The sequence below is a fragment of the Myzus persicae genome, unplaced genomic scaffold (assembly GCF_001856785.1).
Source record: "Myzus persicae strain clone G006 unplaced genomic scaffold, MPER_G0061.0, whole genome shotgun sequence".
Lineage (NCBI taxonomy): Eukaryota > Metazoa > Arthropoda > Insecta > Hemiptera > Aphididae > Myzus > Myzus persicae.
The window spans coordinates 107459-131884 of record NW_019100936.1 but is presented as its reverse complement, the minus strand read 5'-3'; the positions used below and the strand labels follow the sequence as shown (position 1 = coordinate 131884).

General features: G+C 29.5%; 1 protein-coding gene across 8 annotated transcripts in view; it reads right to left on the bottom strand.

Annotated features, from left to right (window-relative positions):
* Nucleotides 1–24426, bottom strand: part of LOC111026915 (neuropeptide CCHamide-1 receptor-like) — a 144388-nt gene that overhangs the window by 105885 nt on the left and 14077 nt on the right. The window lies entirely within an intron of this gene.

The window sequence follows — 24426 nt, the reverse complement described above, 5'->3', positions numbered from 1 at the left end:
AACTATTGGTCCATTAAATTTTAGTGAACCATTAGAGCAATGCATTTTTATGCCACCTAACACTAGGTAATATATTATTATTGATATAACTATTAGCGTATCAGTGGCATTTTCTTATTTAACTATAGCTAATATATTATGTAACAAAGTTTAAATCACAATATAGCTATCTACTTTTACATATAATGTATAGAACTTTCATCTTTATTATGATTTAAAAAGTTTTGAACAAACATAAATCCACTCTAATAATTTTAGTAAAATCAAATGGTAACATACCATAATAATATGACTGACGACTAGACATTGTAGTATTAAATATTTTTAAGTCAACAATTCACACCAAACATTACCTGAAATATTATTTAATATGAAAACGGAATCGACTGAGATGTAATAAAATAAAATCAAAAACAAAATAAATTATATTAACTTCTCAAACATAAAATGTGATTCTTTAATACATAGAGTTAATTAAAAATCAATTAAGTTAAGTTAGTAGTTATAAATTAACAAAAAACAAAACATACCTAAACAAGTTACAAAGTTGAAAAAAATTATAATTTGGTTCACCTAGGTAACTTTAAATTTTAAACGCGATCATGACCAGCCTTAGAACTTGTTCAATATAGTGATCAATAATTGTGTAAAAAGTTTACAGATTTTAAATCTTGACTTCAACAACCTAAATCGCTTAACAATGTGGTATAATTCTGTCATAGTTTTGTAGACGTGGAGTAATTTCATCAACTTTGACCTTCACCCCACACTCATGTATTACCAGTTACCACAATCAACCACCCGCCAACCTGTAGTATTTGACGTACCATTGGACGTGTCAGGCCGGTCGAAACGCACCACCTGCTGTGATACGTCCTACTCCGTTTGTCAAGTTTATCGTCTTACAAGTCGACGTCTTATGACGTTCTATTCTGGTACTGCAAAAACTGCAGGTTGGCGGCGGCTGACCGTGGTAACTAGTAACTGGTAACACGAGCGTGAGGGGAGATTTTTTTTCCATGTCTAAAAAATAAACAAATTATGCATGCTTCAGCTTCAGCAAGCTCTTTCACACATTTTTTTAACTTCTTCAAAACGAGCAATTTTTCGTTGAATTTCTGTTGGCACCCCGGCAGAACAGCCTTCACTCAGCTATACACTGCAAGTGAGAGATCCTCAGCTCTGGTGACAACTGGAATAACTGCAAGTTCGTTCCGTAACAGTGGCACCTCGGACATCTGTAATTTTGCGATCCACGGCCCAATCCTAGTGCATCGATCAACATCAAGTGGTAATAAGGTTGCAAGGATTTCGGCTTGTTAGTTTGGATGCCATCCCTATCTCTACATTTAAGTGGAAGAATGAGGCACTGGTCGATCTTTACTACACCGCCCAGTGAGACAATTCTAAGCTCTGTCAATGACTGTGTACATTTGAAACGTCCACGCCACCCCGGTGACCTGACAGCCGTGATCATCAACTGCCGAATATCTAGCGTGGAACTCAAGAACGACCATTTTTTGGAGTACCATTGAGCGTGCCAGGCCGATTGAAACACACCACACCTGTTGTGTTCGCAACATCTTTCTTCGTTTGACAACTTCGTCTTTCTGCAAAATTCTATGTTTTCCGTCGACTCCGTTTGACAAAATTGTCATTCGACATTTGTTTTTGTTGTAATATTGGACGTGCCAGGTCAGTCGGAACACGCCGCTTGTTGTTTGCCGGAAAATTGTTTAGGCTCTGTTTGTCAAGTTTGTCCATTCTGTGACCCCAAAGCTTTTCGTAGTTTGAGGTAGAAGGAAATCATATTTTTTTATGCCAAAAATACAAGAGTTGAATCATTTATACAATATAATTTATAAAAAATAAAACTGTTAAAATTTAATAATCAATTTATAATTTTGTTATTTTGTTTATTTAAAATTTAAAAAAAAACAATGACCATTTCAGATGAGACTAGTGAGAGAGAGATCCAACGTGATGTATATTAAATTGCATCACATTTTTATATTATTGACAAGACAATATTATGTGCAGGTATAGCATTATGGTTTGGACTTATAGTTATCGTCTCAAGGACTACTCTACTTGATTTTAAAAAACATTTCGGTCTATATTGTATGCAAAAATTAGTATCTTTAAATAAATTCGATCTTCCAAACTCAAGTTTAGTAGTTCAGTTATAGTAAATAAGTATTTTAAATTTCAGAACTACATCCATGTACCATGATTTGAGTTACAAATTATTCGATAGTATAATATAATTATGTTGTATTAGGTATATAGGAAAAAATGTGTTAAGTAAAAATAATATTGTTATTATTAGGTATTTTATTTAAACTTTACTTTTAAATACTATGTCTAATATTGGTTGACTAATCAATAAACAGCCGAATCTATGATAGCTATGGGACTTGTTATTTTCATGGCAGTTTCGAATAACATGTATAGGAGTGCTATATAGATTTTAGAAAATCTTCATTTTAAAGATAGTCTCACTAGGGGATTTTGTTTCGAAATATGGAAATCTTATATATATTATTTATTCGTAGGTATTAGGTATATAAATATACATTTTTGTGTTCAGGTACATCAAAAATATGTGCGAAAATCAAGAAGTGGCAATTCATAAAAGTAATCATTGTAACTGTATTCATTAAAGGTTTGTATTTATATAGTTCGACTGAAACCAAACAGAAAACGATAGAAAGATAGACTGGGTAACTTAAACTTGAGCGGAGTAGGTTATAAATTATAGTAATTAATATTGGAAAGTAAGAACTCAATATTTATTTTAAACCTCGAGTATGGTGTTCCTTGGACACTAATACAAAATGATTGTAAAAAGAATCATAAAAGATCCACCCCAAAACTAAATGTTATGTAAACAAAGTATACCTTTAAAATATGAATACATTAATAATTTGTAAAATACAAACGCAATACTTAAACTATAATGTTAAAAATATTAATTGCAAAAATCAGATTAAATTATGAAAAAATATAATTTTACAATGCCGAAAATGTGTTCTGGTATAAAATATGTATAAGATTAGTGTAAAATATACAAATGAATAACTCGCTGGCGTCTCTAATGGCATGTTATTGATTTAACTAAATTAAATGAAGTTATTAAGACATATATAATCAAAAATTCCAAACTCAATCAACAAAAAAAATTGTTTGGGTATTGATGAATATCATTGCCACAGTTGTAATGTGTCTGTATTATACATTATTTTAATAATAGCTGCAACATAATCATTAGTATTCAAAACAATTTTTGTATATTTTTAATGAATAATTGTACTATAATACCTATTTTCGAATTCATTTTAAGACCTTATTATTAAATGAACATTAATTAAATTGTAACTCGTAAATGAATTAAATAATATGGATGTTGACTTGCATCTGATCGAACTCACTAATTATTGTTATAAGCGGTTTACATATATTTAAATATATATTTAAAGAGTATTCGTTGAAACCAAATGATCATGATTTATAGGTATAATTCAACCAGAGATGATAGGTAAGCATATTATATTATTATAGTGAAATTTTACGTATAAAATTACAATAATCGTGTAATTTAATCGAATTTACCGTTGACATGCAACTATGACGATGTGTGTGTCGTGAGTGTATTTTGAGGGAGTTGTTAGATTTATTGTAATATCGTTAATAGTATTTAGATTATAATATACCTATACTAGATTCCTACACTAGATAATTGTAGCGACTATTTTATTAACAGATCAATATAAATGACACTACTAATGTTATACACTATAATAACGCATTAGTCTGAGAAATCCTGCTAAATCACTGTACGTCTATAAGCAAAAAGATGTATTTAAGTTGTATGTTTATATATTATTGAAATAGATCTACGGAAATGCAGACTTCTTCATCTGTCCACACAGACAATATAATCCCCGGTCGATTGTTCATATAATATTAATGATAGTAGTCTAACATATTTTTATCGATAAATGTAAAAAAAAATGCAGTTAATTGATTAAACGCAAATCGTATTATGCTATGATTTGCATTATTATGAATCATAAAAATTGTCTTGAAGTAATATCGATCACAGGAATGTGGACGTTAAATGTTAAGAATGTACATAATATAAACAATTATTATCATAATTTTAAAAAGCAAAAACGAGAAAATTCTAACCAAAACTGGGTTAGGTATACACTCGTATACAGGCATGTAATCTAAATTTAATTTAATTTTAATATAGATACTATAATATAGTTATCTTATAAATAGTTTCAATAGAGTTCTAAATCTTAAGCTTATGACTTTTAAACAGTTATAAACCAAATGGATGGGCAATTTCATAGTTCGAGTAAAATATACAAATAGATTAATTAGTACGATACAATAATAATTATTATATTTTTATGCCCGTGCTGTAATTCCCATAATTGCGTCGCATATAACATACTATAGTACTATACCATACGGGTACCTTGAACTAAATGTCATATCCACATGACATTAATGCGTTATCGAGTTTATGTATTGACAATAAGCTTATTGAACTTGTATTTAGTGGGTTCGTAAATAGGTAGGTAATTGTTGATCATGATTATTGATTTGTATCTTATCGTTCTACAAGCCGGTTTCAAACTTGGTTAATCAACGTCAAAATAATGTGTGAAATTTACCAAAAAAAACCTTACACTATGTTGCAGTAAGTCGTCATTAGAGAATAAAAAAAATCATGCTTAAGTATAATATACTGCCCCATACAAACTGTTTGTAGTATAGCACGCTATGATGACGGGAGGTGATGGGGGCAATTGTCTCAACCCAGTGAGTAGTGCGATGTTCTGTTTTTGTTTTACCAATTAATATCTGTAATTCTCAAGTACCTCAAACAAATTTTTTTTAAAAATGTTGATAATTTTTTATTTGTATTTAAATTTGTTTTTACATTTTTGCTGGTTATACACTCATCAGTGTATAGCACACCCACCGTTGATACCGTCGATAATATCTACAATTTCAGATTTAATTTAATTTAAGACCACGGACATTTCTGTCCTAAACATAGACTTATACGCATTCTTTCTCTATAAGTGTATGGTATTCAACCATTACCAAAGTAGTACTCAAAAGTAAAAAAATATCAGCCCCCCCCCCTCCCCATGGAATTGACCTAAAGACACCATTGACACTATAGCACACTATGTGTTATTTACAAATTCTCTAACTTCATATTACTGTTATAACTGCGCATTATGTTGGTTTGACTTTGTTGCTGCGGCGCCAATAATTGTTACAGCACATGTACGCGTCGTTTGTTTTCAATTTTTATAATATTATTATAAATTTAATATTATAAGGGGAAAATGGAACGACAATCGTAAAATTCATGCTCGCAGTCCAAGTGCGCAGCGGATAAAGTTGTCCCCGAGTTTCCGTTTATATAGCATTTACGCGTGTACGTAAACCACCCCCGCAACCCTTTCCTAAGCGATGTCATTATGCCGTTCGCACAGCTTAATAATATTCCCGTGCGACCGTAATAATCGTGGCCTCCGGTCCTGTTATTGTGTTCATTTACCTAAATTTCCGCGGTCCAAAGTCGGTTCATATTTTATATAATGGGCACATAGATTATTTTTGTTACGACCAGACTGATTTTCTCACTCTGTCTCTATCTGCCTCGTTTCAAAGCTTTCGAAAATCATCTTTCTTGTTCTTGGATATTCGTACGTGTAATGACTTGACAGTGCCGTTTGTTTACCAGGTCGATTGGTCGAAACTTTATAGTGGCCCAGAGGCAATACTCTCTCTCGACCTTACTATGCTATTTTCATCTGTTATTATATTATAAAGCAGCATTACCTTAATACCTACCGTCCTTGTTTTTTTCAACTCGTACGAAACAATACAAGATAATATGATAATTTATGAAATTGGAATTTATGTTGTTCAACGCATTTCTTAGGGGCATCGCTGACTTCGCTGACTTCGCTGACAAATTTACTACACCAAATTAGTCGCATTTACTTTGTATGGAACACACCAAAAAAACGTTATCTAACCTCACGTATGAACGGAACTAAACGTTTTTGCTGTATTATATACATATTATAATACAATATAAAACTTATTCTTGCTACACAGCTTGTGCTAATGATCGTAGTAGTTTTTTTGAAAGGGGGTCGGGGTTAAAGTTCGCTCAAATAGTACCTAAATAAGCTCTTGAGGAGTTATACGTTTTACGTTTGACGATTTGTTATGATTCTATAATATGGAGTTAACATTTTGGATTCCATTTTAGTCTAATTTTGAAGTCAATAGTCATTACTAATAATTATTAGTTATTAATTATTATTCACTTTTTGTTTTTGAGCGTCTGTCTCATAATAAAAATAAAAAAAACATTCTAGGTATTCAATAAAAATTCAAATTTTAACCACATTTTTGATTTGTGTATTTTTTATACAAATGTTATATTAGATTAATACTATTATTGTATTATAATATAATGTTATGATACAGAGAAGTAATTAAAACATTAATTGGCTAGTGTATGGTACTAGTGATTTGTGTAACTACCTATATATATTTATTATTATTATGAAACCAAATAAAAAAACTCAGAAATAAAATACAGATCCAATTGAAATGTCAAATCTCGAGTCAAACAATGGATACAGCGCAAAATGTTAATTACAAAAAATAATGTAAAAACGTAAATTCGTTAAGATTTAGGGAACAGGTGCAGTGCAAGCTTCATCGGTCGTTTGTTAGAATGACTTTTTTCGAAAAGTTATACGATTTAAACGCTATTCGGTCAAAAATGCGCACTAGTTCGGATATTTCCCATTATTTTTATCGCAACATTTAAGGACGATTAAGAACTTGAATTATGACCACTGCTACATCCGTTATGTTGTGATTTCGTGCAACTATTATAATATAATAGGTACCTCCATATAATATATGTATATATTATATACATATGCAATTTCAAAAAATAAAAGAGATATCGGTATAAATCAATGATTAAAGGTGAAATATATAAAATTTGGTCCATAATATGGTATGCTATTACGAATTTTATTTGCACTTCCGCGATTATATACATCACTCACGCCGAACAGAAATATTTTATCAAAAGGCCCTAGAAAAATCGATGCATTAATTCCAATTTATCACGTTTATGACATAATCATAAAGACATCGCGCAAGCAAGTGCAACCGATGAGTAAATAAAAAATTTAAAAAAGAGAGCAACGGTATTGTATAGGTACAAAAACCTATCAACTAAAAATTGTAAAAATTAATCAAAATAACTGTTAAATAATATTGCAAAATAACCAATTGAATACGTACTACAAGCTACTGAAATATTTTAGAGAACCGCAAACGTTACCGTACACAAACCACAACAAGAAACAAACTATTCTTAGTTTTGCTCGAGCGACACGTCACAAACTCATCATTTTCGTTTTCGGCGACTTTTTGAATGCAGAGTGTCAAAATTGTCAGTCTGCCAAGAAGACGGTCGACATCAAAGGAAAGTAACCAAGGCGAATTTTCGCCAAATCCATCAATTTATTCACGGCATCGATGTATTTATTCATTTAATATTTAAATTATTTCTTAAACGAATGATGATGGAATGAATTTTTATCACTGAGATAAACTGACGACCTTCATTATCTCAAATGTAAAATTTTTGATTTTTTCCAATATTTTGATATTTAAGATGTTTGGTTTTAAAAAAAATACTTAAATGGAGAATGATTATTTTAAAATCTTCAATTTCAAATTTTTGGCGATTCAAAAATAAGATCTAAAAAAAGATCAACTCTACCTTTATGGTATACAGCCATATCTATATCGTTTTAAACAAGATTTTTAAATGTTCAAATTTGATTCGAATTTTGTTGAGTATGGCTGTACTAACTTTGTTCAATTTATTTAAATTGATAACCATTTACTGTAGTAGTGTAGTAGTAACTAGTATCTAGTATAAGTATAAACAACCACACTTCCGTATACCATGACGTGTCGAGTTTACTTATCGTCATTGAGTATAGGTCACTGCAGTAATCGATGTGTTAAATTTGAATTCAATGATAAATCATTGCATGCGAAAAACGGTTGTTTGTTTGATATTTATGATTTTTATTTATATTACTATAAGTGGGAACCAAGGTTTCTATTACGGAAAGATTGAACAAATGTTCGATAAAAACATCGCATAAGTATATTATATCATACTATCCATTCCTGCACGTCGTTGCCAATGACAAATTAAATGCCTGTTGACTTACCTCTTCTTAAACTCTGTTAAATGTAAGCTGCAACGATTTTTGACACAGTCAATTTTGACCACCAAATACAAGTCTAAAATTATATCCAGCAAATTGTAATAACTATTTTATTTTCTGCAACCAATAGCGACCCAATAAAAACAAAATAATATTCGTTTTTCGTAAACCAACAAATCGTTGGGTGAGTATTACTTTAAAATTCAAAGTTAAAATAAGTTGCTCGAGATGCACATCTTCGGTTATAGTATTACCTAGCTTTATGTACCAAATTTCAGAAAACTACCACGCAACTGAGATATAGACGGAGCTGTGGATCGCTTACACAACCGTCACACACACACGCACGAGCGCACGCAAACATAGTCTTTCATTAGGTAATTACCAAAACTATCTACTGACCGGCGTTGACCTGTGGTAACCGAGATGTGCAATCCACTTGCGGCGGATAGTAATAACTGATAACTAATAAGTAACTTCTTTGTCTTAAGTGAACTTGAAATTTCAAGCAGAAATAAACGAATATGTGGCTATGATTTTAATATAATTATAATAGCAGCAAATACTCTACGTATATTATGTAATAGGTACTCATATAGAGTACTTGATAGCAGGCAATCTAAAATAACTAGTTTAATACATTATCTAAACATTCCTTAAATCGTTAAAATCTCTAGAGTATTTTTTGATTGTAACCTTTTATAAGCGCCAATCATCCCACTTTGACTTTTATATATTATAATAGCTTTTACCTATGGCTTCTATTCTAGTACCTAATACTCTTACGACCCGTCTGAGATCTTCGAATACTCCAGTTCTCGAACTTAAGCAACGTCGGACGTAGTTATTACTTGGATGGGTAACCGCTTAGGAACACTAGGTGCTGTTGTCATTTTTTTGACATTTTGGTAAACACTAGTTTATTACTTACTATACATTTTTTTACTGAAACAATATAAAGACATTTATTTTCGTTGACTACTAAAGTTCTATGACTAGTAGGTATGACTTTCGAGAGTTGTTGTACTCCGTCCCGTGATAAATTTAAGCAATTGTTTAATTTATTAAACTTATACTAAAAACAACGACGAATTTATTTTTTAATTACAAAAAACAAATAAATTGAGTTGTTCAAATCTGGTTTTGCTTAATAACTCCTTTTCTTTCTATTTTAGATGTTGAGTGCAGTAAAAAATGACAATCTGTATTGATTCTACAATGATATGTGTTTTTTTATTAGTTAATTTATTTTCGTTACAAATTACACACTTTTTCTAGTAATAAAAATGATCTTTTCATCGAATTCGAGGGAGGTATTGGTGGAAAATTGAATTGAATTAGTAATTTTGAATGGTCAAAATTGACAACATTATCAGTACGTTTAAAAATAATTGGAAGGCGGGCGAGGGGAAATACGAACATTTGTTAAGAGTTTAATATCATTGTATATTTTTAATATAATTTTTGGTAAGCTTTAAAAAAGTTAGAATCGTCCAAAATTGTATTATTCATTATCGTATCATATTATCGTACTATTTATCATTTAATTCTAATTTAAATTAGATAGTTTTAAAACACACCCACTAGAATTCTTAATAACAATGTACACAGCCGTGTGCCAGTGTATTACAGTACGGTGTATATGACACCTACTAACTGTGAAAGTAATTTCAAGGATTTTTTTTTGGCTGAGGAAGTACCAACTATATCCAATTTGTGACAAGAAACCTTTCTTAAAGATAAAAATGTCGAAGTAATCCTTTTCAAAAATAATCAGATTTAAAAAAAAATTAAAAGACATTGTAAAAATATACAAACATGACACATTGCTCCACTCAGAACTTAAAATTCATAGTAACTCATATGATTATATTATTATTAAATATTAATGCAGTGAATCGTGTAACTAAAGGCACCATATTAGTATGGTGCCAGGCTTAAACTTGGTTCAAAATTCTACGAAAATTTCGATTAGAATTCAAATAATTGATTTTAGGTATAACAAGTTTTACAAAAAATAGATATGTTTTTGTTAGGACAAGTCAAGGATATTTTATACAAAGGCAGTAAACCTGGATAAGATGCATATATACCCAATTCCACCTTGGTTTAAAATATTGTTGTATTTATAATTAAATATTTTAAAACAATGGTAGATACTATACGTCTATAGTCTATACAAATAGTAGCTTCAGTCTCGACAGGTCGTTTTTTCAAACTTCGAATCCTCATTAATTCATTTGTCATACTAGGGGCGGATTTAGGTATGTGATTGTCCATGATCGAAGTATACAGTATATTCCAAATAAATACATTTTAAATCAAAAATTAATGTTTCATATTGTGTATATTTTTTAAATTTAATATTTTTTGTATTTACTGTTAAATATTCATACAATTTTGGGGGTTCGTGGGCAGCGAGCCGCCCGTCTAATTCCTCAATTCAGCTTCGTGTCATAAATATAATTGAGTGTATCTATAAAGGTTCAATAATATACTAATTATACATAATAATGATTATTGATGAGTCATAATTGATAACTAATAACTATTAATTATTATACCTAGTCTTAGAATTGAATGACATTTTGATACCCAATACTTTAAATGACATTTTACAGTCACAAGATTGAAAAATATTGTCTTCAATACAATTTCATACAGATATTTAAAAAAAAACAATTCTATACTTAAATTATAGATACAAGTATTAATACAAGGTTAAATCCCTTGTGTTAAAATGTCAAGTTATAAACCAAAATTAAAGTCAATATTGTCGTAATTCTCGAAGTTTAAAAGTATGTAGTTGAAAGGCGTTCAAGGTTCAAAGGTTAAACTCATATGAAAAGTTTGGTGAATAATGATTTTTAATATTTTATAGTTTTGTAGTTTGAATATTACCAATAATCTTAAGTACCTACAATTGTTTATTCAGACTTAGAAAAAACGTTTTATGAATATTGTTATTTCTAAAGCAGTTAACATAATTTAAAACATTCAAATGTGCAAATCATAATTTAAATACCCTAACATCCAATTTATCGAATTCGAGATATTTAAATCACACATCAATTTAATATACTTACATTTTGTATCTAGTTTTTATTTTATGAAATTCAATTCAATTTTTTTTTTTAAATAACGAAAAGTTTTAAAAATTCTATAGTAGTAAACAATATTGATTTAAAAATGTATTACGTTTATTATTATCATAATACATAAAATGAAATATTTAAATGTATATATAAACATAAAATAAACGTTTGTACCTAATTTATTTGATTTAAAATGTACCTATGGACAATAGGTTTTATTCGGTGGCGAGTCATAGGGGTGCAATTCTTCTTGTAAAGGTATTATCCAAAGGAGGCAAAACGATTCTTTTCCCCCTACCAATTCTACAAAGTAGGGTGTGACATGACAAAGAAAAAATAATAGGTTATAAAGTAGACTATATTTCAATGCAGTTTTGTTTTATTGACGCAAAGTTTTTCAATTTGCATTCCTATTTTGAAAATATGTGTCTTCTGCACTTCCTAGTACTCGTATGTTTGCTAAGTACCACTTACGCCTATTTCTCTTTAGTCTGTATTCAATGAGGCAGTGGCGTAATTTGTTCATGTTTGTGTGGGAGGGGGGATGAAATGTTTGTACATTTCACCTTTAACACTCACCCCCCTTATTTTTTTAAAATCATATAAGCGCCTCTCAATATAAATATACAACCATTGTGATCAGTATACATTCAAATAAATAATAACATAATATTTAAATACTCACATTTACATTTCAATATTAACTATTTATTGGTACCTACTACCCAAATACAGTTACAAATGTTATCACAATAAAGATCCACTCTACGTGGTAATAATGCGTATTCATTAAGCATTTCTTCAGGGTCAGTTTTAAAATTTGTATGAACACCCAACATAGCAAAACCATTTAATCGATTCTGTGGAATAAAAAAGTAAAGCATTACACTTAAATTTAATATTTACCACAGAAAGTATATTACGAAAAATTTTGAACATATTTTAATTAAGATTCAAACCTGAGACATTGTGTTTCTTAAACATGTTTTCACTCTTTTCAGAGTCTTTGTTATAAATATCTAGAGCCTCGAGACCTCGAGAGATTTTTCCAGATCGTTGTATCTTGGTTCACCACAGTTTAAATTCAACCAACGAATCATTAGACACCACGACAGTATACATTTCAGTTAGTTCATTCAATAAATTTATTTCCATCATTTTCAGTGAGCTCATGTTAAGAAAATAAGCATTCAAATCCTATACAATGATTAAATCAAAAGTATATAATCTTTGTTATTTACAGCTGGCATGGGGATTTGGGTTTTTTGTATTATTTCTATAGAATATATTGTATAGTACCATTGATTATAAATACTATATTATTAAAATAAGTACATAAATATGTTGAAGGTTTAGAAGAATAGACTATGAAGGGATACGACACCACCCCTCCCTTAAATACGCCACTGCAATGAGATCACTAAAATTAGTGAATATAAATTGAATGTAAACAGTAAACTGTTTTGTATATACTACTATAGCATGCATCGAGCATAAAAGTATAATTATATTATATCGAAATGTTATTAAATCTTTTTCATAACCTATATCTTTTGGATTCATATTCTCATGGATTTAAAATCATTTCTTAATTTTAGGTAACAAAGAATAAATTATGATTTTCTGAAATAATAAAATGATAGTAATATTTATTTAAAATATTTATTAGTGTTTATTATGACCGTAAATAACAATTATGTTCCCTATTCCCTAATGAAACTATTTTCATAGGTTTATATTTTAAAATTAAATAATAATTATTAATGTTACTTATTCTTATTTATCATGTTTATGAGAAAGCATTTATATTCTATTTAATTATTTCTTTTTATTAACGTAAAAGTGTGTAAAATGTAAACGATAACATCTTAAATTTATTGCATTAATTAATGCCATATATATAACGTCTAAATAAGGTGATACTTATTTAAAAATAAAATAAGTATTACTGAATACAACATTTTATTATTTCTAACTTAGTAAATAATTATTATTTCCTGAGAACTTTTAAAAATCAATTTTATACAACGATAACATCGTGGTATGTTAATAAACCTTCCAAAACTTCCTCGAAAAATGCACATGCACAGTGCACCGTTTGGCGTGTGCAACAGATAACTTGATATCAAAAAAACATTCCAACTTCCATGAAAGACGCATCATTATCGAACTTCGGTACAACCATATAATATTGTACTCAATGTTTAATATTATATGATTGAAACCGTTATTTCTCAGATATTGAATTACAAATATTATGGTCCACAGAAAATATTAAGCGTTTCTCAACCGGATTACGCAAACCCCAAGGGGTCCGCAAGCGGGTAATGGGGGGTTCAAGAAAAAAAAACATAATTGCAAAAAATTTAAAAGATGTTATGTTTAATTCAAATGGCTTGTTATTTGTGAAATATTATAAGTTGGTGTCTCATAATATATTATTTTGTGTAATAGGTATAACATATTATTGTAGGTTGCGGCATGTGTGCACTCGATTTTATGATAAGTTGATATTTTTTGGGGGTCTGTAAAGTAGGATTGAGTGGTCAAAGAGGTACATGAATTTGTCCGAATACATGTATAATTAATTTTTATCAGCCTATTTTACACTGTTGGTGAAAAATTAAAGTTTCACTAATTGATTATTATATTACCTGAATGGAAACTGAATTTGTGCTTTCGTTTGTTGGTATAATTAATAGTTATAAAAATACTCATTACTTTTGATTTCTCGTGATTGGAATAATTATGCGTTCTCTTTTTAAGAATGCAAACTTTTTTGATAATCTGTTAGTTTCAGACTTCTTGAGAAAACCCGGCGATGGAATAATAATATTCTTTATCTTTCTTATATTAAACACTTAGAAATTCAAAGGAAAAAAAGTTCTGCAAAATTGATATACTGCAGCAAAGTTTTATATTGTACCTATTCAGAGTTTCAGATAATTAATATTCGAAAGATAAATAACGAATTGTTCGTGTTGCCTATTCCGCTTGAAAGGTATACCCCGAACACCATTTGTGGTATTTTTTGTTGTATGCGAAACAGCATAAAAGTATCAAAACAGGTATTGGTTTATTTTAGTTATTACTTATTAGTTACAACATTTTAGAATCTAGAATATTATTAAAGTGTAAAATAATGTCGATACAACATAATATACGAGTATATCCTATACAAGTCTAATATATAAAGCAACTTAAAGTTTCCATCATATAATAATATTATGTAATAGGTACATATCGTCTTGTTCGATTTTATTTTTGACGATAAATTATTATTGGACATAATCCGCAATCCGCAGTGTGGCGGATGGCGGGCTTATACAGTGTGATCCAACAAGTATGCCCCCCTTTTTTCTTTAATAATGAAGTTTTTCAAAATCTGATTTTTGGAATTCTTAAATATACTCAATATACTCCATATTTTCATATTCTTGAGATTTTTTGTGCAACTTAAGGAGTGTCCTGTGGCGATACAAACCTTTGTTTTTCAAATGAAAACCCCTCTTTTTTTCTTTAAATTATTTAGCGAATAATTTTTTTGAGAATTTTGATGTATCGAAATCAAAATTCGAACGAGTTGTTTCCTAGTTATTAGACAATTTGTACTAAGGATAATAGTCCATAATAGGTATATGCTTAATGCTTATACAGTTCTACATATGAAATAAGAAAAATAACTAAATAAATCAAGAAGTATTTTACTTGCTATTTACTTAAGAGTTTGACTAAATAAATATAAAATGACATATTATTTTATATTATGTGTATAGACTATAGATAACAACGTACACTGTATAAGCATATCCTTCTTCCAATCTTCCCTATTATGAACTATACTATCCTTAGTACAAATTATCCAATTACTAGGAAACCACTGGAAGGAGTAGAAAAATGTGTAGGAAATACATCAAAAGTGTCAAAAAAATTATCCGCTAAATAATTTACAGTAAAAAAGTGGGGTTCCCATTTGAAAAACAAAAGTTTGTATTGCTACAGAACACTGCTTAAATGATACAAAAAATCTCAAGAATATGAAAATATGGTCTTTGAGTATATTTAAAGATTCTAAAAATTAGATTTTGAAAAACTTCATTATTAAAGAAAAGGGGGGGGAGCATACTGGTTGGATCACCCTGTATATGGAATGTTTCTGTGAAAACGTAATACGATAGAGACACATAAGTAGAGATAATAATATTATATTACGTTCGATGTCTGTTTGATGAAAATGTTCGATTGCGGTCATTGAAGAAAGTTGTAATAACAAACAGGAACGATGTACATCAAACAAAAAAAAATAAATAGCGTTAAAAATACCTCGGTTGACAACGGTTGACAAGAACCATAAAAGTAATATCGACGACGACGTGTGAAACTTACACACGTAGCACGTGTCACGGTACATTTCGAATACCAATATTGAGCCGTAAAGGTATGTTAAATAAAAAATATTATATTTTACAGGCTTATTCGAGTTAATACGTCATAACGCCTAAACAAAAAATTCGTTTTAAAAATGACAATAATGACCATTACAATGTTATGCTATTTATTAAGATTGTAACTATTATAATTTACTAGGTAATGTGTGTTTTTTCCACATAATAATATAACTAATATAAGTGATCTGAGCTCAGTGCTGTTCGTTCGTCTGTGTTAGTATCGTGAACGAAGGGCAAATTGGAAATCATATTATTCTCAGTTATAGTCTTATATAGTACAGCCTTACTATATGTAATATCGTATACCTCGGATACTCGAACTCGATACGGCTTAATTATATTTTTGAAAGCTATACGCATCCATTCCTTATCGTTCCGTTTCCTATACGTTTTTTGTTCAATGATAATAATATGTTCTAATGAAATGATCAATGTTGTAAGCTTTAGTAACCCAATTTCAAAGAATGATACCTTACACTTAAATGCATTAGATGTTTTCGAGTATGTACAGTAATATTTTGTCATCACAAGAAATTATTATTTAAAAAACAAAGGTACTTTATAGTTGATGTGAATTAAACTTCTGTTTTAAATGCTACTTCGCTTTCCTATTTCAGTTTAAATAAAGTTATGTTTTTCAAAGTATTTAATAATATACTGTAGCATTTTGGTGATTTAAACATAACGCAATATTATTATGTAATCATAACTATAATATTTGTTCATTTTGACGTTTAACATTAACCACAACTTTAGTTGCGGTCGTTATTTGCATGGGAACGTAAATAAATGTATATCTGCGTAAGGACACACAAACGGTGGAAAATATTTCATTTATTTTACGTTGAGATATTAAAATGATATTTTCTTATCAAATACAACAAGAGGAAAACCATAATGTTTGTTGGAATATAAAAATTAAAAATAATATTCTTAGAACCTATTTTTACAACTAATGAAAATAAACCAAAATTATATCGTCCATTTGTCAGTTGTTAATATCATATTTATTACAAAACATTTAAAATTTTAAATGTTTAGTATTTTAAATATATAAATCAAATATACCATGGATATAGTCATTTTACTATACCTAATAAGTCATATACATCTGTATTAGGTATTATTCACTTATTATAAAGATGTTTTTAAATGTATTTTGAATGTTTATTATTCATCCCGAAGCATAATAGTAGGTACCTATTTTCAATTTCTTAATAAATTAAGATGCCTATGTCTGCTATAGGACAATACTGAAATGTGTTGTATATTGTAACGCTTGATTAATGCATTAAAAGCATTATATATATTTCTGTGTTAAATGAAAATATTTGCAAAAAACCTTTTATCTCTAATATGAATAATGTTCTACGAAGGCGAAGAAAAACAATACAAACTAGAAAAACAAATTAAAAATATTTATTTTGTACAATCGAAAAAATAGTAATATCTATTTAACTTATAAGCTTGAATGGATGAAGCTGAGTCACTTTGAAAGTAATGGTATGCATTATAAAAGATAATGTTATATGGACCCATCTGTATATTTAAACGCACTGCGAAAATGATACAAAAACAATCAATCGTATGGCAAATTATTTTTTTTTAATTTGTAGGTAGTTATATTAATTCAATAATTATTTAGGTTCCAACTCATTTAAAATCAATAAATCTGTGAAACATAATATATTTCTGGTAAATAGTCAGAAATATCACACTACGAAAACCTGCAATTATGAATTTCTAGATCGATAACATCATAACCGGTTTTAAGGTTTTAATAATGAAACTGATCGAATGTATGTTTTAATGTAATTTAATGTAGGTACGCCTAAGTTCCACAATTATTTCTCAAGATTTTACTTGATGTAAAATACAGTTGCATTTGCGTGTGTTGTGAAAACTTTAGGTGCTCACTTAAAACTTTCTGCTGTAGTGACAGAGAAATAAATGTCAATAGTTATTAAAACACCATCTAACATTATTTTGAACAACATTATGTGTCAATCAATTCGCAATTGTTTATACAACAATCTGTGCATAGTACCTATACATTAAAATATAATGTATAGGTATCTACGACTAATGTTTAGATACATACACGTATTTTGTAATCATCATTATGTAAACTTGTATTGTCATTTTTCTCAGAAACAAATTATTTTTAATTATTTAAAATTGAATTACAAGATCATTCCGGTTAAAACAAGAAATCACAAGAATTTATTTTATGGTAAGATTGTTTTAATGTTCAATGATGATTTGAACAATTTATTCATTTATTAGTAAAATAATATTATGATAAAAAAAAGAATTATCAAACCCCCACAACATGATCACATGCAAAACAAGAATTTTCATAATATTAACTTTTTAAATAGACACTAGTATAGTATAATACGTATATAACGTATTTCATTTTACCCGACTTCAATCTGTACTAAAATAAATTTAAATCTAATAAGATAATGCTATTATAATAAAGTTATATATATATAGGTACCTACTCACTTTTTATACAGTTATTGTCTGCATTTCAAGTTTACATAAACGTATTTGCATATTAGTGTGTGGGCGATATTTATAATGAAAGCTTAGTGTCTCCTGGTCTTGGGTTTTGTGCGTTAATTAAATAGCAAATTGTTTGAATAAGGTTTGAACAACCCAACTGTAGGAATTGCATTATCATATTAGTTTAATAATCATATTTTAGTTAAAGAAACATAATTTATCAAGCTTATATAACATTCTATAGTCAATTGGATAAATAACACTCGTAACTAACGAACTACCGCTAATTCCACTTAAGTCTTTTTAAGGTTTTTGGGTTTTTAAGGACCACTGCTACAGACTCACGACACTTCCGTCTTACTATCTTACTATTTTCGTGCTGTCTTCTATTTTCAATTCTTACCCACACTTATTCAGATGTTCTTTAGTTTTATTCACCAAACTCTAACTCTATTTACTCTATTTTTTTCCACCAGCTATTTTCTAGTGATGGATTTTTGATGGTTCAATTTAACCTCCAGACATGCAGATATAATATGTACCTACCCCACTATTTTAGATTTCCCAAACCTCTTTATATTATTTTCTTGTCCTATAATATACACCATTTTCCAATATTGGGCCGTAATATCTTTTATAGAATTTTTATTTTTAAATCCAATCGATTTTGAATGATGATATTCGTAATTTATGGGGATCTTATTCGAAAAATATTTCAGCTGCAATAATTAAAATAAGTGTATTTAAATATTACTCGGCTCTTATAAATCTTCCGTAAAAACAACTCACTATCATGGATGACTACATATGGGGGGATTGGCAGTGCGCTAACCTAAGCTTTTTTTTACATAGGTTTTTATTAAAAAATATTCATATTAAAATAATACTGGTTGGGACTTAAAGAAGGGTACATATAACGTTAAGGTTGAGATTAATATTGCACCCATTGAGCTAATTCACTGTGGGCTTCTATTTGACGCCATTTGTACCTGCCTATTTATTAGTTACGGATTTCAATCAAATAGTATACTTGAATAATGACACTGTTTGTTTCAAATTAATGAGTGTTTAGTTATTGAAATTTCAATTATTATTGTCATCATCTCTTAGGTTTACCATAAACATTATGGTATGTAAATTTAATTTACAGTCTAAGCAAAATAATTTTACATAATAATTTCCTTTGAAGAATTGATAATGATAGTAGGTTTATGCTGTTATGTACACAAATGGCCAAATTACAGTTTAAATATGTATTGTTTTAAACATTCTTAAACTATTATTCATACAATCTATAGTTATAACGGCTATTTTATAGTTTAGTTGCATTCATTTTATAAACTTAAAATTATTTTAGTTGTTGTACTTGTCTAGGAATAAAATATTTATAAACGTGGTATTATAATATAATAAATTTTTTCTCCGGACAAGTCGTGGTGACCGGAGAACAAGTGCTGCCATCCCCCAACCGGGCATGGCAGAAACCTACGGGTGCCCAATAGAAATTGTGCCAAAACAAAAGACACACACGTGTCCCCCCCCCCCCCTACAGTCCCAAACCCTACAGTACCACACAACCTACAGCTAATGGCCTCAGTTGCCGAAGCTTGAATAAAAAAAAAAATATATATATATAATAAATAACATAAATGTATAATATAAATAATAACTTAAGATACCTACATCTATATCAGTGGTTCTTAACTTTGGTTAAAACGGGGGGAGGAAAACTGTGGGGCAGAGAAATTGATTTGGGTGGTAGTGGGGCAGTGAATATGTTTTTGGCGAAATAGGGGCGGCGAGCGTGTTTACATAAACACTTTGTACATAGTGCGACCTAAAAATAACACATACTTGATAATCTATGTAATAACTATCTGTCACTAATAGGTACTATGTTGAGCAATGCACAGTAACTTATTTTTAATTGTTTTAAACTTTTAAAATGTATTATCTTTATTATTTTGACTTTTGTGCTTGCATATTATATTTTATTATACTTTATTATCCTAACCAACCTTTTAGTACATCGTTTGATTCTGCCAGAGCATATTGTATTAGTTTCTGTTAACGTTGTTACTATTTTCAATTTAATTAAATAACATTCAGTCTGTTAAATCCTGTTGAATCGGGAAATCCCATACCACAGGCGAAGAGTGGATACTATTAATTGTTTGTTCATCAATCAAAAATCATGTCTACAAAAACAAATAAGCCTAGCGATATTTTTTTTTAATAAACTATTATACGGTATAAAATTATAAACTGATAACATCATTAAGTTTTTTTTTCAAGTGTATGATTTAATTAATTTACTAGTACTAACCATAAATAAAAAAATATGAAATATAAAAAATTAATGAAAACATGAATTAATAGGTCATATGATATTCAAAAGTCTAACAGATAATAGCTGTTGGTAGAATATGTACTTGTGTTTGCTTTTTTGACATGGTTGTAAGCCACTCGAGAGGAATTAACCTTCTGCCAAACTAATAATGTACCTTAATTTAAAAGTGCAATTTTTACTATTATAATATATTTTACTTAGCTTCTAGAATTTAAACAAAGAGAAAACCATAAGAACTCAGAAATTCAGAAAGTCCTTTTAAGCATATAATAAATACTCAAAATGTCCACTAAATGACTACATATTAAAAATTATTGCCTTATTTCTACTGCAATACTAAGTGCATTGCAGAGAATATAATTTTTTGACTATTATAAAATACATTTTTAGTTTATAGTCTACACTTAAGAATAATATGATACAAATATTTGCAATTGATACAGAGACAATATGCTCTGCTCATAACAATATTTAGCTAATTTGTGTATATTTTTCACCGAGTGTCAGAACCAGTGACTTATAGCACAAAAAAGATCATTAAAATAATATGTTCATAAAAATCTAAAAATGCTCATTCAAAATATACAAATATGCACTAAAAATTAATAATAAGTAGTAACCACATACTAATTACTTTTCCTTCCCATTAAAAAAAAACAAATATAGGTGGCCATAAAAAACAAAAAAAACCAGAACAGAATCGAACACGAATACACAACGACAATCGCAAACAAACTATAAGTACTAAAATTATTTGATCGTACGAAATGTTTCGTATCACTGACAAGAGACAACATTTTAAAAACATAGACAATTAGATTATTTTTGTTTCTATGCACCTGGTGCCTATATTACCTAAATTGTATCTATACGTGTCGTGACTGTACCTACTATATCATGACTGCACATTTTATCAACCAACATAACTGAGTGCTGGTCAATAGAAATAATATAAATTAACATAGGTTACCTGTGGTACATACTTGGTATAATTCCATTAAGATTTATTTCCTAGTTATTACATAGTGTTAAAACGAGATTTATGTAATTCATTTGTTTTATTTTGTTTTTGATAGTTTATTTAGATCTTATCTATAATATCTGATAAAACGTCCGAAGTTTTTGTGACAACGGTGCTCGTTGGTAAACTCTTAAATATTTTGTAAATTATTTATTTTACGTTGCAAAACTTTGCTATCGAAGAAATAATAATAGAACGTATACGTGTGTAGCGTCATAATATAATACGGGTTGGACGTCAGTGTGAATGACGTGGAAAATTCGAGCTGCTCTGCGGACACGATAAAAAGAAAAAAAAACCCGCACTATGATGGACTTCCTTTCAGGATGATGCGTCGAGAGACAGATGACTGTTGTGTGAGAGAGGAAAGTGGTTGAAAGTGATGCCATATTATACTACTTGTGGAAGAAAATCCTCTTTTACCATCCCATCTGACGCTTGGTGATAGCTAGATTTTTCAACTCCGCCCCGATCGCCACCACAGCCATTCCCCAGTTAACCGAGGTATATTATCCATTATATTATATTATACTGGGTGACTTTTTTAACAGTAAACACCATCATCTCAAAAAGTATTCAAGTCTTAAAAAAATGTATTTATTACTTTTATCTATGGTTATCTTTTTTCCTAAGTTTTTATTTATTTTTAATTTCAAACTCCGAAGCAGAATATATTTTTTATGATTTTAATGTATACGAATTTCAAATTTCGAACAAGTTTGATTAATTAAAATAATCAATGATTAGTAATTACTATAACTATAATAGTATTACTCTTTTAAGTGAGAGTACAACTAAGTAAAATTCTCAGAGAAAATATTGTACTTCGGCATATTATGATATTACAAATGTATTTTGTCATAAAAATAAGTATAAGACTATAAAATTATAGTGATCCAAAGCTGTGAGAATACACGAGGGGAAGTAATATTTTTATTTCAATAAAAAAATCCATTATTCGGATAGTTATTGTTTACTGTAAAGAAGAATCACCGCGTGTTATAAATACGGCCAGCGTGATACCCGCACTGGCAGATCAAATATCGAAAAGGTCTTTGCAGACGGACGAACGACGTAGGCGGACGAACGATAAATCGATAAATCTCAGCCACTGCATATACGTAGGTACTGTTCAGCGTGTTGTCAAGATTAATCGCTATTCGGACCGATCAACCGAAATGATTGGCGAGGTTATTTCGCTTTTTCTTTACATCATCGCCACCGCTGTGGCGTGAACGTCCATCTATCGCACCCGTCTGCCACCACGCCGTTGTTTCACGGACAACTACAGAAACAATAATAATAATAATAATAATAATAATAATAATTTACGTCAAAAATACGAAAGTCCTACGCCAAATTCAACGACAGACGTCCCGGAGGCGAGTAGATCGTAGGAGGTGTCGACCACCCATAGAACGTCCGAAAAGAAGAGTAGATGTGCGTGTGCCAGGCCCAATGTTCTGGAGCAGGGAAACCCCAAATTTTAGAGTTTAGACTTGATGGGAGGAATATTGTGAAAAATAAATAATTATTAGAAAATTTAACAGTATTGAATTTATTGTTATATTGTATTGATAAAAATTACAATGTTTAATATTTTCTCAATTTACCACTGAGCAGTGATCAATATTATATAATATGACGAATAGATTTAATAATTAATTTTATATTGTTATAGAGGCGATTATTAATGATGTTATAATTTATGGCATATTTTTTATAACAACGATTAAAGCCTGCACATAGGATTTTTTTATTTTTTGAATGCTATGGTATAATTTATTAATATGTTCGGTCATAGAACGTCTATTACACGTTTATTATAATATAATAAACATTTTAAATTCAAAAATATCAAATATTATTAGGGCTGCGGTTGAGTGTAGAACGCTATAACCTCATTTCACCCTGGCCGTGCTCTTGTGTGTTTGGTATTGTCGATGAGGGGAGGGTTTGATGTTTGGCAACCGCGTTTGGTGGGAAAAAACCCAAGTGTTATATTTTATACATTTTTAACGGTAGGACATCAGAAAAACAAGACTTCCCAACTCTCAACTCCACCTAAAAGGAAAACAACTCGACTTACATTGTTATATGACGACCGCTCTTATATATTATTATATACGAGTTCGCGATCGGTCAACTTCGTGGATTTTCCTTTTTTCGAATTCAAAACTCTTGGATCCGTTATCAATCACCCCTTGGGGGGTGACCTTTACCTTAAACCCCTATAGCGGAGCTAACCCCTTGTGGCCAGATCCAATCGCCGGCCTCTCTGGTACTTATCTACACAACATGTAAGGGCGTCTACAACAATGTTCATCCTAGTGCAGTAGAACCGTCTTTAGGAATTCAAAAAAAATTATTTTTGACAAAACATCAAAGTTTCAGTCATTAAAATCATTTTATATTATCATTGTTATTTATTAATAAACAATAAACCACTGTTAATTATTCATTGTTTTCATTTAATAACTTCATTTGGCATTCAAAAATCAAGGTTTGTTCATACTCCATTTAAATATTTTTTAAATATAGGTTATTTTATTTTCATTATTATTAATTAAAACTTATAGTATTATAGATAGTATATAAATTGTGAAAAATACATTATTTGCTAGTTTTGCGTGTTTTACAAGCTTATAATTCTAAATTAATAAGTTTACCTATACAATCTCTCTCC